Source organism: Canis aureus, chromosome 3, assembly GCF_053574225.1.
Source record: "Canis aureus isolate CA01 chromosome 3, VMU_Caureus_v.1.0, whole genome shotgun sequence".
Lineage (NCBI taxonomy): Eukaryota > Metazoa > Chordata > Mammalia > Carnivora > Canidae > Canis > Canis aureus.
In genome coordinates this window covers 80,399,609-80,414,511 of record NC_135613.1, presented here as the reverse complement: position 1 = coordinate 80,414,511, position 14,903 = coordinate 80,399,609, and the positions used below count along the sequence as shown (strand labels likewise).

General features: G+C 47.4%; 1 protein-coding gene, 1 long non-coding RNA gene and 1 pseudogene across 6 annotated transcripts in view; 2 read left to right on the top strand and 1 right to left on the bottom strand.

Annotated features, from left to right (window-relative positions):
- Nucleotides 1–319: 319 nt before the first annotated feature.
- LOC144311483 (protein SDA1 homolog pseudogene) lies at nucleotides 320–2,441 on the top strand (annotated as a pseudogene).
- A 6,440-nt stretch (nucleotides 2,442–8,881) lies between these two features.
- Nucleotides 8,882–14,903, bottom strand: part of LOC144311481 (uncharacterized) — a 36,420-nt gene continuing 30,398 nt past the window's right edge. For 3 of the 5 annotated variants that reach the window (XR_013377083.1, XR_013377082.1, XR_013377080.1), the window contains 4 exons: nucleotides 14,585–14,707; nucleotides 13,570–13,702; nucleotides 11,609–11,674; nucleotides 8,882–9,731 (listed from right to left, as the gene is read on the bottom strand). The gene's annotated coding sequence lies outside the window, so the exon portion shown is untranslated. The remainder of the gene's footprint in view (nucleotides 9,732–11,608; nucleotides 11,675–13,569; nucleotides 13,703–14,584; nucleotides 14,708–14,903) is intronic. The other 2 variants (XR_013377081.1, XR_013377084.1) reach the window with 2 other exon arrangements.
- The window catches only part of LOC144311482 (uncharacterized), a 34,114-nt gene continuing 29,361 nt past the window's right edge, over nucleotides 10,151–14,903 (top strand). Inside the window, exon 1 of the long non-coding RNA XR_013377085.1 lies at nucleotides 10,151–10,431. This is a non-coding gene — a long non-coding RNA (uncharacterized LOC144311482). The remainder of the gene's footprint in view (nucleotides 10,432–14,903) is intronic.

The window sequence follows — 14,903 nt, the reverse complement described above, 5'->3', positions numbered from 1 at the left end:
AAGAAAAGAAAAGAAAAGAAAAAAGAAAAGAAAAGGGCTAGCGGTGAGGTGCTTCTTCAGACCGCTTCTTGCGAGCCACTCAGCAACCAACATGTGTAACAGAAACAATAACAAGGGGATCCCTAGGTGGCGCAGCGGTTTGGCGCCTGCCTTCGGCCTAGGGCGCGATCCTGGAGACCCGGGATCGAGTCCCACGTCGGGCTCCCGGTGCATGGAGCCAGCTTCTCCCTCTGCCTGTGTCTCTGCCTCTCTCTCTCTCTCTGTGACTATCATAAATAAATAAAAAAAAAAAAAATTAAAAAAAAAAAAAAAAAAAAGAAACAATAACAAGCTGCCCAGCAACCTGTCACAGTTACAGAATCTGATCAAGCGGGATCCGCCAGCTTACGTCGAGGAGTTTCTACAGCAGTATAATCACTACAAATCCAATGTGGAGATTTTTAAATTACAACCAAATAAACCTAGCAAAGAACTGGCAGAGCCCAGATTGGTCACTGCTACCCAGAACATTTAAGTAACTTTCCTCAAGAGCTGAAAGATCTTCTCTCCTACAATCATGCTGTCTTGGATCCAGATCTTCGAATGACATTTTGCAAAGCTTTGATCTTGCTGAGAAATAAGAATCTCATCAATCCATCAAGTTTGCTAGAACTCTTCTTGAACTTCTGCATTGCCATGATAAGCTTCTGCGAAAGACTTTATACACACATATTGTCACTGATATCGAGAATATAAATGCAAAACACAAGAACAATAAAGGGAATATTGTGTTGCAGAATTTCATGTACACCATGTTAAGAGATAGCAATGCAACTGCAGCCAAGATATCTTTGGATGTGATGACTGAACTCTACAGAAGAAACATCTGGAATGATGACAAAATTGTCAGTGTGATCACAACTGCATGTTTCTCTAAGGTCACCAAGATATTAGTTGCTGCTTTGACATTTTTCTTTGGCAAAGATGAAGAGGAGAAACAGGACAGCGACTCAGAATCCGAGGATGAAGGACCAACAGCAAGAGACCTGCTAGTGCAATATGCCACGGGGAAGAAAAGCTCCAAACACAAGAAAAGGTTGGAAAAGGCTATGAAAGTGCTCAAGAAACAAAAAAAGAAGAAACCAGAGGTGTTTAACTTTTCAGCTATTCATTTGATTCATGATCCCCAAGATTTTGCAGAAAATTATTAAAACAACTAGAGAGCTCTACGGAGAGGTTTGAGGTGAAAATGATGCTCATGAACCTCATCTCCAGATTGGTGGGAATTCATGAGCTTTTTCTCTTCAACTTCTATCCCTTTGTACAAAGATTTCTGCAGCCCCACCAAAGAGAAGTAACAAAGATCCTTCTGTTGCTGCCCAAGCATCTCATCACTTAGTACCCCCCAGAGATCATTCAGTCAGTGCTCATGAGTGTGGCCAACAATTTTGTCACCGACAAGAACTCTGGGGAGGTCATGACAGTAGGAATCAATGCTATAAAAGAGATAACAGCTCGATGTCTTCTAGTCATGACTGAAGAACTTCTCCAAGACCTAGCTCAGTATAAAACACACAGATAAGAATGTGATGATGTCTGCTAGAACTTTGATTCAGCTCTTCCGAACACTGAATCCTAAGATGTTGCAGAAGAAATTCCGGGGTAAGCCTACAGAGGCCTCCATGGAAGCAAGAGTGTAAGAATATGGAGAATTAGATGCTAAAGATTACATTCCAGGAGCAGAAGTTCTAGAAGTTGGAAAAGAAGAGAATGCTGAAAATGTTGAAGATGGGTGGGAATGTACCAGTCTCAGTGAGGAGGCAGATGCTGATGGTGAGTGGGTTGATGTGCATCATTCTTCTGATGAAGAGCAGCAAGAAATATTCAAGAAGCTCAACAGGATGCCCATGGAGGAGCAGAAAGCCAAAGCTGCAGCCATTAGCACGAGCCGAGTTCTAACTCAAGAAGACTTCCAGAAAATCCGCATAGCCCAAATGAGGAAAGAACTCGACGCTACCCCAGGGAAAGCCCAAAAGAGGAAATATATTGAAATAGATAGTGATGAGGAGCCCAGGGGTGAGTTACTTTCTCTTCGGGACATTGAACGCCTTCAATAGAAAGCCAAAATCTGACAAGGAGACAAGACTAGCAACAGCAGTGGCTGGAAAGACAGACCGAAAAGAATTTGTGAGGAAGAAAACCAAAATGAACCCATTTTCCAGTTCCACTAATAAAGAGAAGAAAAAACAGAAGAACTTTATGATGATGCGATATAGCCATAACGTCTGGTCAAAAAACAAGCGTTCCTTCCAAGAAAAGCAGCTGGCACTACGAGATGCACTTTTGAAAAAGAGAAAAAGAATGAAGTAACCTCCGAGCAAGTCTTCCATTCCAAGAAGAATGCTAAATTTGTACATTATTTTGAAAATTAGTTAATCAAGAATGTTTACATTAAAAAGTCCTGAAGGAAAAAAAAGAAAGAAAGAAAGAAAGAAAGAAAGAAAGAAAGAAAGAAAGAAAGAAAGAAAGAAAGAAAGAACAGAAGCAGCCTCCTGTCCGGTCTCCCTGCCTCCCTCCGGTCTGGCCCTCCTACTCCCTGCCACACTGTGTCCTGCACACCCTCAGGCAGATGGTCCAGGGACACCATGGGCGGATCAGGTCAGTCACTCCCCTGTTCAACACCTTCCCCTGGCTCCCCAGTGCACTTAGAGTCAAGCTGGAACCCTTAGCGGGCTGGCAGGCCCTGCAAGATGCGGGCTCCCAGTGGTTCTCTCCTGCCTACTGCTGCGACCCTGGCCACTCCAGACTCTCTGGGCCTCTTGGCTATTCAAGCAAACTCCCAAGCAAAGTCTGCCTCAGGACATTTACCCTTGCTACTCCCTCTGCCTGGAAGGCCTTTCCGTGGGGAGTCTCAAGCCTCACTCACCTGCTTCCTCAGGTGCACCTGGGTCAAGGTAGCGAGAGAATACCACCCTGTGCACCTGTTCTCTCACTTTTTGCTAAAGAGGCCCGTGAGTGTCAGTGTCACAAACCTGGCCTCCACTCTTTGGCACAATGGTGGGTGCTACTCCAGGCAGAGAAAGTGCTCAGGAATTTTCTTCATTCACAGATAGCAAGTTGCTCATCCGGGGAAGAGGAAGAGGCAAGAGCAATAGCTGGTCACATCATTATGCAAAGAGTTTTGCGCGCCCCTAAGATGCCCGTTGCATCTATGGGTGCCCCGGGCATTAAAGGCACGTGTATCTTGAATTGGTAAATGGGGAAAGAGAAGCTCGGTGGGTGTCCAAGCGTGGTGGCCTGACAGCTTCTGCGGGAGGCAAGTCCGAGGATGTTCCTGCCGGATGGAGTAGCAGGTGAATTGGAGCTTTTCTGTTTAAAGAAAGAAAAACTAAAACAGTTAAAGACATTTTCACGCATCACGTATTGAGGAAAACCCACAATCTTCGCTTTCCTGGTGGATGACTTAAAAATATAAAGAAAAACCTTTACAATCTCTTACCAAGAGCAGACCAATAGCTCAAGTGTTGGTTCAATGAAGACTTTGTCCTTTTAACAGAGAGCAAACTAGTTCTGGTTTTGCACCCATTTACCTCTGGGGCCCCTGGGTGGTGCAGTGGGTTAAGCCACTGCCTCTTGATTTCAGCTCAGGGCCTGATCTCAGGGCCCTGAGTCTGCTTCTATCTCTCTAACCATCCTCCGCCACCCCTACCCCAGGCTCACGCTCTCTCCCTCTAAAAAATAAAAATATAAATAAATCTTTAAAAAAATGTTTAAAGGTCTCTTGCTCTGCCCCTTCCCACTCTTTCTCAAATAAATAAATCTAAAACTCATTTCACTTAATTAAAAGCCTTCTGCCTTGACCACACATTAAAATTTCTTTCCAAAGTTTCCTTTTTATAAACCTTCTACAACTTTGATATTCACATTTTGTCCTTTTTTTTTTTTCTCTTTCCCACTTTCAATAATTAGCCTCTCTTAGGACAAAATTCCTTTCTTTTCCCTCAACAAAAAAATGCCTTTCTGTTAGGCCACTCACAACAACTTCATGAGGCCTGAGACAAGCCGGCCATCATTCCAGGCTGTTCTTGCTGACAAATTATCTGAGAGAGAACATGAGCCTCCTTTATAACTGTCCGTTATTGAAAACACACAACCTAATTTCCTTGCATTAGGACAAACTTCCTTGATTTCTTCTGGTTGCTTTAATTAGATATGTTAGAATTTTTCACCCTTAGGAACCTTAATTTTTCATGAAAATAGAGAGTACACAAGCATGAACAGTCTTTTTATATTATTAGCATTCTGGGGCTTGGCAGATTTATGATTATATTTTATAATTTCTGGAAACATATTTTCTTCTGGTGAATTTTTTTCAGGGTTTTTAACAAGTTTACTAATAATCCCAGGTATCAAGCAAGCTAAGGATTAGCAATTAATGTTTTAACCTTTCATCTTATTTGTATTGACCTGGACAGTTAATGAATGCCTATCATTTGATTTAACTTAAAATCAATTAAAGCTCAGAAGACCCAAAGATTTGGAGAAAGTTTTAAAAAGTCCATCTAGGGGTGCCTGGGTGGCTCAGTGGTTGAGCATCTGCCTTGGGTCAGGTCATGATCCTGGGGTCCTGGGATCAAATCTCATACCAGGTTCCCTTTAGGGAACCCTTCCCCTCTGAATATGTCTCTGCCTCTCTCTCTCTCTCTCTCATGAATAAATAAAATCTTTAAAAAAATTAAAAATACATCTAACAGTGTCTTTGTTATTTCTTTTTTTTTTTTTAAGACTTTATTTATTTATTTGACAGAGAGCATAAGCAGGAGAAGCAGAGGGAGTTGGAGAAGCAGGCTCCCCCCTGAGCAGGGAGCCTGACACTTCCTGGATCCCAGGACCCCGGGACCATGACCTGAGCCCAAGGCAGACTCTTAACCAGCCGAGCCACCCTGGCGCCCTGTGCTCTCTCTATCTATTGAACTTCCTTGTTCTTAGTAGTTCTGTTAGGCCACTACAACAACTTCATGAGGCCTGAGACAAGCCGGCCATCATTCCAGGCTGTTCTCAATACTGACAAATCACCTGAGAGAGAACATGAGCCTGTCTGACCATCTGCGTGATAGTTAACGTGGGTAAGTCTGAAGACGGGCCTGTTTCCATCCAACCAAACGGAAACTACCTTTTCTTTGCCAAAGATGATCCCAGAGCACATGAACCTGAAAAGTCGTGGGGTCGGTTCCCATGATCACCCTGAGGATTTCTACCAAGTCTTAATTCGGGTAAGTGCTGGATTTTCTTCACGTCCCTCCCGTGTGTTCTTGGAGAATGAACTTTGGTGATTCCATGTGGAGGCAGCAAATACCGGCATCCACAACACAGGTGTACAGACCCACAGACAGACGAAACAGAGACCACACACTCCCTCCTCAGGGTTGCCCGGTTGCCCAGGTTCCAGAAGGAGTTCCAACTTATGGTGTAATCTCCTCCTTGAAGTTTGTCCTGTGACATTTATGACATTGACGTCTCAGGGCCCCAAGCGAGAGCGCAGATTCCCAGCCCTTTGGGGTAAACAGGGGACGTTGGCCGGCCAAGTGCTAAAATGGCATCATGTAATATGCAACTTAGGCTTGCCTCCAGAGCTGCATTCCAGGGCTACAAAGATTTGTAAGAGGAGGCCAGGGACTCTCAGTTGCTCCAGGAATTGCGTTGCAGCTTCAATGTTCTCGTAGGTGGGCTCACCCTGTAGCTACATTCTCTTTTTCAGTAAATGCCCCAGGAAGGTTGGGGAGGCATTCCTGATCCTGCGGGTACCTGGCTCCAATTTAGTTGAGGGGAGGACACATACTTTCTTTCTGCTTCAACTTCTTTTAATGCTATCAGGCTCTGCAATCTGGCCAATTTCTGATCACAGACGTACTTTGTAGTCATATGTGGGACAAACAGCAACACTTGCTGGCCGGATTGAACAAGCCCTGTCTGTAGTTTCTCGTGGGGGTGTTGCAGGAATCTCTCAATGAAATGACTTTGGAATTCCGAGGCCTTTTGGAAGCTTCCTTATGCCAAGTAAAATAGGTATCGCAACCTGTTTGCTTCATTCTGAAAGCCCGACTTCAAAGTGCACTCCTTACATTTTCTTACATTCGGGAAAGTTCTTCCCAGCGGCCTGTCACCGTCCTGAAGGCTGGCAGCAGTTCAGTTGGACACTTAGCCGCCAATGCAGTTCCACCCACATTTCCGTCAGCCCAAATCTGGTCCCAAATGGGTGCAGAGCACCATACTTGGGTCCCTCAACGGGACGGTTACCAAAACGAGGTTTCAGGATGTAGTCACATTTTTTCACTCTCGTAGATAGGTGTTGCTTCCAGGACCATAGTTTTAGGCAGAAGTTCAGCAGGTGTGCCCAAAGGAGGCTCATTTGAGCCTTTAGAGTTGAAGCATCTATTTTGCTCACCGTCTGGGTTTCTGAGACCCGATCTAATCCCCTAAAGGGACCGTGCAGTGTTTTCTGGGGCTCCTCCTCACACAGAAATTTCTTGAGGTTGGTGTGACCTACGGCCAATATGACCGGTTCCACAATCAGCTCATCTGAACTCAGGAATCTTTGGGTTTGGTGGCAGGTGCTCTGAGAGCTCCGAGTGCTCACGCAAGCACACCAGCTTTTATGGCTTTTTGGCCTCCAAGAATCCCATCAGGGAAAGCCTTCATCCACACAAGAGGAGACAGACAGGTGCACCTACGTGTGGGTGGTAACAGGGGATATTACTGTGTCCCGGCCGAGAGAAGGCCCCGGGTGCACCCCACCCCCCAATTCCCATGCACCTGCCACTGGGGAAGGGACCAAAGCAGCAGACCGGCCCCACCCACAGGGGCTGGGACTTGCTCCCTGCCGCTGACATTCCCCCTTGGAATTGGGACAGGATTAAGGGCTGGGGTTTTCCACTCAAATCCTAGCAGGTGTGGTCTGAAAGGCTAGGGGCTCAGCTCTGGGCAGAGCCTTCTGCGAGCTCAGCTGGGCTCCAGGCACCACGGATCCTGAAATGTGATGTGAAAATAATGTGAAAATTAGCTTCGAGTGATAAGCACGCTTCCATTCCTGGATGACTAAAACTATGAAATTCCCGGGTGGGGCACGTGAGGCCCTCAGTGAGTGGAGCCTGGGACTCCTGATGTCGGGGTTGTGAGTCTGGGCCCCACAGTGGGTGTAGAGCTTCCTTAAAAATAAAATTTGTCCAGGGCAGCCCCAGTGGCTCAGTGGTTTACCGCAACCTTCAGCCCAGGGCCTGATCCTGGAGACCCGGCATCGAGTCCCATGTCAGGCCCCTGCATGGAGCCTGCTTCTCTCTCTGCTGTGTCTCTCTTTGTGTGTCTCTCATGAATAAATTAAAATCTTTAAATAAATAAAATCTGTCCAAAAAAAATCAAATTCCTACATATATGTCATCCCTTGGGCACAACCTACAGCAGGTCACCTTCAGCAGGGAGAACCCATTCCTCCTGAGCACTTATCCCCAACTGGTCACCAGGTGCCCCGGAGGAGGCCCCGGAGCCTCCAGTGGAAGCTCTAGGTCTACTTCTGGGGCAGTCACGGCTTCGCGGTCTTAGACCAAGCGCCAGGTTGTGGAAACTACAGCGCCTATTTCTGGTGCCCCCATTTTTATGTCTGTCTTTTCCACCGAATTGGGCAATCAAGAGAAGCCAGATGCACAATTGTCAAAAGAACTCTGAGATCACCCCTGAGACCCAGCCTCCCAAACCAGGGCAGGGTGGGCGGCACCCCCTGCGGCGTCTGGGAGCAGTCTCATGGGTCAGGAGTCCCAGCTGGGACTGGGCAGCCTGGCAAGCTTCAGAAAAGGTGGGGGTGGGAAGGAGGCTCCCCAGCTTGTCCTGTGGTGGCAACAGTCGGACCCTGCCCTGTGCTGCCTCCTACAGGTGGACCTCAGGTTTGCAGAGAGCCTTCCCCATGGTAGGAGTTCAAGGACTCCCTTCTGAATTCTGGAGAGAAAGCTTTTGGAGGAATCGGAGACTTTGGCAGGAACACGGATTATAGCTTCATTCAATGAAAATGATGCTGTGACAGAGACAAACGGAAGCACTGAAAACGGTGACTTCCAAGTGACCTGGCTTTGTCTTGAGGCTGATTGACGTCTTGCTGCTGAGGAAGGACAAAGAACCTTCAATCATTTCCATTTCTAAAAGCTGAGAGCCTTGTTTTTGTAGAGAGACGGTTGAGTGGGTAAATCTGGGAGGAAGGACCAGCACCGGGATGGGGGATGAGAAGACAGTTGTCCTCCTAGTGACATGACGAAGGTTCTGGCCAGGCCCGAGGCTCCTAGAGCTCAGGAGCAAAGAAGGGGAGGGAATGTGAGAGCAGTGGGAAGGGCAGTCCAGCCCCTTGGGTAAAAATCCTTCTCTGAAACCCTACCTTCTCGAAATCCCCATGTGAACAAATACCCTTTATCACTTTGAAGGTAAAGGGGTCACACTCCTCGTGGGGGGGGGCGGGTGTCATCCTAGGCACAAAGGAAGGCATAAAGGTGAAGTGGGGTGAGGTCGTGAGTCCAGGGAGAGTCGAACTTGGAATCCTCAGTAACCATGAGAGAGAGTCTAGGGCACCATACCCCATGTGCATGGATGCAGAATTTCCAAATAAACTGGGGATTTTCCTGGTTAGGGGTGAGCAGGCCTGGGGCAGAGTTGCTTGGAGGAACCTATGTTTCCCAGGGGCCTCCATGTGCTGAGACAGAAATCCGTGGACACCGGGCTTCCACCCAACAGCACCTTCTGGAGGACAGTGGTCACAGAGACAGGTATTTCCTTGGGCGTAGAGAGCCAGGGACTAGGGAGGAGAATTTCAAGTTGACTGCATGTCTCTAAAGAAATCCTGGAAAAAAAAAAAAAAAAAAAAGAAATCCTGGCATAAGTCATGGGGGTCTGAGGGAGGGCAGGGGAACATGTAAGCCCCGCAGGCCATCTAAGTGAGCTGTGCCTTCGGGTGGCAAGCCATAGTCTGCCCACACACCCCCACAACCCCAGGAAGGAGGAGAAGCCTCTGGCTCACCATGAGGCCAGATGCCTGCCCAGCACCCACACCAGGGGAACAGGGGGCCAGGCTGAATGCATGCTCTCACCCCGGAGGCTGCCTGCAGGGGGCGGCCTTGCTCACTGTGTTCTGACTCTGTGAGAGGTGAAGACTCCTCCCCCTGCCCCCACCCAAATCCTCAGGTCCCTGAGTTCAGGTGTGAGGATGGAGAGGGCCCAGGGATGGAGCAGAGCAGAAACATCACAGCTGGAGGAGCCTGAGATGCTGACCGCCAAGGGACACGCAGGTAGGGACACCTCCGGAAGGCTCCCTAAGTGAGGCTCATGACGGGCCTCTGGACAAGCTCTCCAGCTGTCACAGGTGTGAGTCAGGCAGCCACAAACACGACAGAGGTGGCCACATGGCCATTGTCTGTGTGGTCTCAACTCTCTCCATTTTTGTCATTGTTGCATTTTGAAGAGGCAGAAGTCATTTCAAAGATCTCTCTCCATTGGTATTTACTTATTATGTGTTTTGTTTGTTTTTTCATGTTGCTAAGCTCCAGACTTGGAATAGATGGTCTGTTGCTCTGGTAAAGATGTTCCTCACCACCTTGGAGCCAGGACTGTGAGGCACAGGTGTATCGGAGTCACCTGGAACCCAGCAGTGTTGGGGACCCCGTGTTGGCACTTCCAAGGATTTCATACAAGTGACAGCTCAGCTTGTTTCCATCCTGCTGCTAAATTAAGTAAATAAATTAGATGAGAACAATGAGGGCCAGATGCCTCCCTTTTTAGCCCTCTGCCTCCTGAACCTTCTGAATTTCCCATCTTGTGGTTTTCTGTAATTTCTAGTAAACTGTAAAACAAAGCTTATTTTCACTTTCTCACTAACAAGTTCTAGAACTTCATTGCTAAAAGCTGTATTGGGTATTTCCAGCGGGGTGCTGGGGATGTGGCGAGAGTGAGGGCCTGGCACTGTCCTTGGAGGCTCAGAGGGCCTCGGCAGGGCCAGAGGGACAGAGAAAATCTGAGTCTTAACTAAGCTGAGGCTTAATTTTGTTTCTGTAAAGTATTGTGAATCAGGACAGTTACTTGATGTTTTGAATCCGCAAGTCCTCACCAGCAGAGCAGACACAAAACCCTTTCCTATTCCAGCATCTCTTTCCTGGGAAGAGCCCAGCTGGGCTTGGATGTGCAGCAGCTTAGCCACAGACAGTTAATCAAACCTGATGACATTTCTGTCTCCGGTTCAACAGGGAAGCCAACCTTTAAGGCTGCTCTCTGCTTTGTGAGCGCCAATGAGATCACTTTTCTCGGGATGGGAAGAGAGCTCAGCATTCTGTTTTTGAAGGTACTAAAGAGCACATGCACAGGCACCTCTCTAGTTGGGACAGCCTAGCTCGCTGCGAAGTGGGGACACAGGCCTCTCCTGAGCAGGTACGTCTCCTGAATGAATGCCACCCTTTATTTCCCTCAGCCTGTCCTCCTCCTCATCTGCCTCTGATGAGAGTTAAACCCTGGGCTCACTTTTCTCCCATCCTTTCACCATGTTTCTCTGTCTGGATTACTTCCCCCCACCTTCCCTCCCTCTGGAGGGAGAGCATCAGGCTCTCCTCTAAGGCCGAGTCCCTGGTCAGGAAGGGCATGTTGTGCTCAAGATACGACACCCTCTGCCCTTGTCAGTCTTCCCTGTCTCCCTCAGGATCAGAAACAGAACATTTTTGCTCAGGCCCTTATCAAATGAGCATGAGTTCCAAGTAGCAGGACTAGGAAGGAACACAGAGACCAAGACCATAACGACCATCACCCTAATCTCTGCCTTCTGAGGAATAGGGTACAAGAAGAGATAAGTAGGGGCTGGCATCCTGCTGCCTCAACGAGCAGGTGCACACTATAACCAACATCACAGTCTACCTGTTCTTCATTCCTTAGGAAACAGTCAGAGTCGTGGGCACTTTCTTGTTGGCCTATCCTTCTCTGGGCTCCAATTAGCTCAACATCCCAGAGAGGGGCTGTGGGGGCATGGGTCTGGAAGCAGCTGCTTTGGATGGCATTTCCCTTGGTAGACAGTCCTGGAAGAAGACCACCGCCCCACTAGCAGTCTGCACTACAAGTGAGTCCTGCCTTCGCACATCTCTGAGTGTAGGGTAGGCAGGGCTAGCAAACAGGTTCTGACTGAAAACAGGTGCTACACTGGCTGCCACACTTATGATACCTCCTTAATTCCTTAGGTACAAAATTTGAGTTATGCAGGAGGTCATGAGAAAATTCCCATCCTGTCCTCATCCTTCCCAGAGACCCATCACACAGCCTTGTTTAGCAGAAAATATAGGACCAGGGAGAGCATGGCATAGTGGAAGGACCTTAGCTGTCCAACATTCAGTGGAGGTATTGACAAAGACTTAGGAAACCAGGAGGGGCTCACGCTCATCTGAATTGAATATAAATCTACTTAAAGAGATTTATGAGGGTTCTCTGAAAGTTTTATTAGAAAAGGAAGTATGGGTGGTGTGGTGTGTGTGAATTTGTTGTCATTATAACCTGGTGTCCAAGAAATACCTTATTTCTCAGTCTCTTGAAGTCATCTAGAATCTGACACTCCATCACCACCTACCTGGATGGTAAAAACATCCATCTCTGTTATTTCTGGGGCTTCTCTCATTTCCTTCAGGAGGAGTGTCTAAAGAAGAGACACATCAGTGGAAGTTCATTAATTTTTGCCTGAACTTACAGCAGAAATATTTGCCTCTGCTGAAGCTCCTGGTTCCTGTTTTAGTTTCATGCTCGGGGCCTCACTGGTTCCTGCCAGAGCTGAAATCCACAGAGATGAGGGGCCACCTTTCCCAGTGGACCATGTCCCTGTGAGGTCACCTGCTCCTTCAGGCGCTGCCAAAATCAAGGTGGGAAGAAACGATCCCATTCTCTCACAGCCCCCAAGGCATTCACTGCTCTCCCCACTAGCTAGGTAATCCTGCAAAGGGCTTCAGGCTTCCAGATAAACCAGCAGGTGGGGGGAGGTTGTTCTCAAACAACTCTGTGCTTGCCAAAAAATTCTCCCTGAGGCCAGGCATAAAATGGACTGGAAACTTCTTGGAAGAATGTGGGAGCTATTTTGAGAAAGGAGAGAGGAAAGACAAAAAGGTTTAGCAGGTCAGCTGGTATCCTGCCACAAAATGGTTTTTGTCCTTGAGCTGAATGTTATACAAAAGGAAAAGAGGTTTTAGGGTAGCTTTTTAAAGCAACAGAAACTGGCCGGCTGAAAGTTAAAACAGGATGCACAAATAGATGAAGAATTTGAAAGGAGAGATGGAATTTCTAAGAAAGAGTCCATGGGTAGAAATAAAATCACACAGTATCAGAGGTAAAGAATTTCTGTGCTGGGCTCATCAGTAGACTCAATACAGGAGAGGAAAGAAGCAGTGAACTTGAAGACTGGGCAATAGGAAATAGAAACATGAGGAGACATAATAATAATAAAATTAATAATAGAAAGAAGAAACCAGCACATAACATCTGATAGCCGTTTGATAATACAAAATATTCTACAGATGTGATTAGTTTCCCAGACAGAGAAGAAAGAGAAAATGGGATGGAATATTATATACTTAAAAACATAAAAGCCAACACTTTCCAAAAATAATGAAAAACATCAAAACACAGATCCAAAGAAGCTAAAAGATTCTCACATAGGAGTACACACAACATCACCACCAGAACCACCAAACTGCTTAAAGCCAAAGATAAAGAGCAAATCTTGACATCAGGAGAATAAGGTACTTTAAGTAAATTGTGATAAATTAAAGGTATATACCCCAAACACTAAAACAAGGTATGTCTCTACATGAGAAGATGAGATGGCTAGTGATGTCTATTCTGGCCACTATTTTATACTTTTTCTAAACTGAATATTTTAGTTACATGAGTTAAACATAAAAACAAAGATTCCAAATAACACCAACTTAAAAAGACACATTCCTTAAGAAAAAAAGCTACATAGTGGAAAGGGGGAAAGACCGAGGAAGTAGAGAGAGAGTGTGTGTGTGTGTGTGTGTGTGTGTGTGTGTGTGTGTGTGTACCAGAGGGGCTGGTGAAGGAGTCCCTCCCAGCCCTAAGTTCTATGAATAAGAGGGAGGCAAGACACTGGAGCCACTGTGGCTCTGATCAGCCTGGCACCAAAGGAGCCTCTAAACCAAAGGCACCCTGAGGGCAGGGAGCAGGTCTGTTTTATTCACTGTTCTATAATCATCATCTAGTTCCCAGGCTTAGCCAGCAGAAAATATGGGTTGAAGGAAGGAAAAGAGGGAAGAGGAAAGCTTGCTATCTGGCAGCCAGTGATAGGGGAGGGAGGGAGGGTTGGAGGTGCAGAGAGAAAAGGGGAGGTTGACACAGGAATCTGAGAGAAAGAGCACCAAGGGTGGCGGGAAGCAGAAAGCCTTGATCTGCTGGGTCAAGCTGTGGACATGTCAAGAGCCACAGCTGAGCAGGGCAGGCTTCAGGCCTTGAACGGTGCTGGGGCAGGATGGCCCCGTCCTTTGAGGCTACAGGAGCACAGAAAGGACTAAGTGAATAACTCACCAGTTCAAAGAATGGCCAATCTCTACGGTTGTTTCTAGTGTCACCGTGGTGTCCAAACCAATTTGCACCCTTGGTTTGCAGAAAGGCAGGGAGAGACGCCCAGTGTCCTGGTCTCCATACGGGAGCTTGTTATCTGGAGAAGAAGACAAGAAAAGAGCATCTCTGATTTGTGGCCTGCAAGTTCAAGTGCTTGTCATCTACAAGGTAAACAATACATACCCGTGGAAAGACTGAGTGATTCAGCCAACAGGAAGAAACGGCACATAGTCCTGAGTTGCCAGGTAAGAAGGGACACCAGCCACCCTGCAATGGCCACCCTAGTGGCCATCTCCCCGCAAACCCTCACCTTGCCCCCACCAAGGCCTCCAGTTTCCAAAAGCACCACCACAAACAGGCTCTGCTACAACTTTTATAGCCAGTCCCGCCCATCCTGGGGTCTGCATGGGGACTCCCCAAAGACCCAGGGATCCCTCAACAAGCACTTCTTCTCCTGATACGTCTGTTGGTCCAGTCAAGGGTCGGTGGCAGTCCAGCACCAGATCCAGGACCCTTTTGCAACTTTTTTTTTTTTTCAAAGGATTTCACTGTCACTTTATTCACTATCACATGTGATGCTTTAGAGCATAATCAAATACTGTTACACTGATTTCAGCCCTGGCTCAAACAATGGAAACACTAATTTTACAAACAGTGCCAGAACCCAGAACAGGATTCTTTTCACAGTGCTTAATGGTGGAGTTTGCAAGGAAGAGCCTAAAGCCAAGCCCTGTAGGGAGTTTCCAGAGTAAAATTCTAGCAAGCTGATTATAGAGATATGGTGACATTTACTTAAAACCACCACCCACGGGGATATCCCTGATGTGTTCTGGCCAGGACCCCTTTTTTCAACTTTTTAGGAAAAACACCCTTCTGGAGCTCTCCACTTTTGCCCCCGGGGCTCCTGAGAACTACCGCCCCAAGATGAGGCAAACATCACTCAGGTGACTTTGCACGTCCCACCTACCTTCCCACCTACCTTCAGCGGCTGTCAGAGAGTTCTGCAGGCTCCCTGCAGTCTGGGTGGCACTTGGCTCAGCCTGGCAAACTCCACTGGCCATAAAAATCTGATAGACGTAGACTCTTAGATTCTGGAAATGTACTAGAATTGGAAAGTGAAATTGGGCATCACGAGGCTCTCCAGGCTCTGCCTTCCCACAGGTCGGTCAGGAGGAACCACATTCTCTGGGGCCCTGGCAGCCTGGACAGTGGCCAGTTCCCAGGCCTCATGAGCCGCCTGGCTGAAAGCTGGGGATTTCTGGGTGCCTGGCTCATGCCTGGGAGGGGGCATGCCTGCC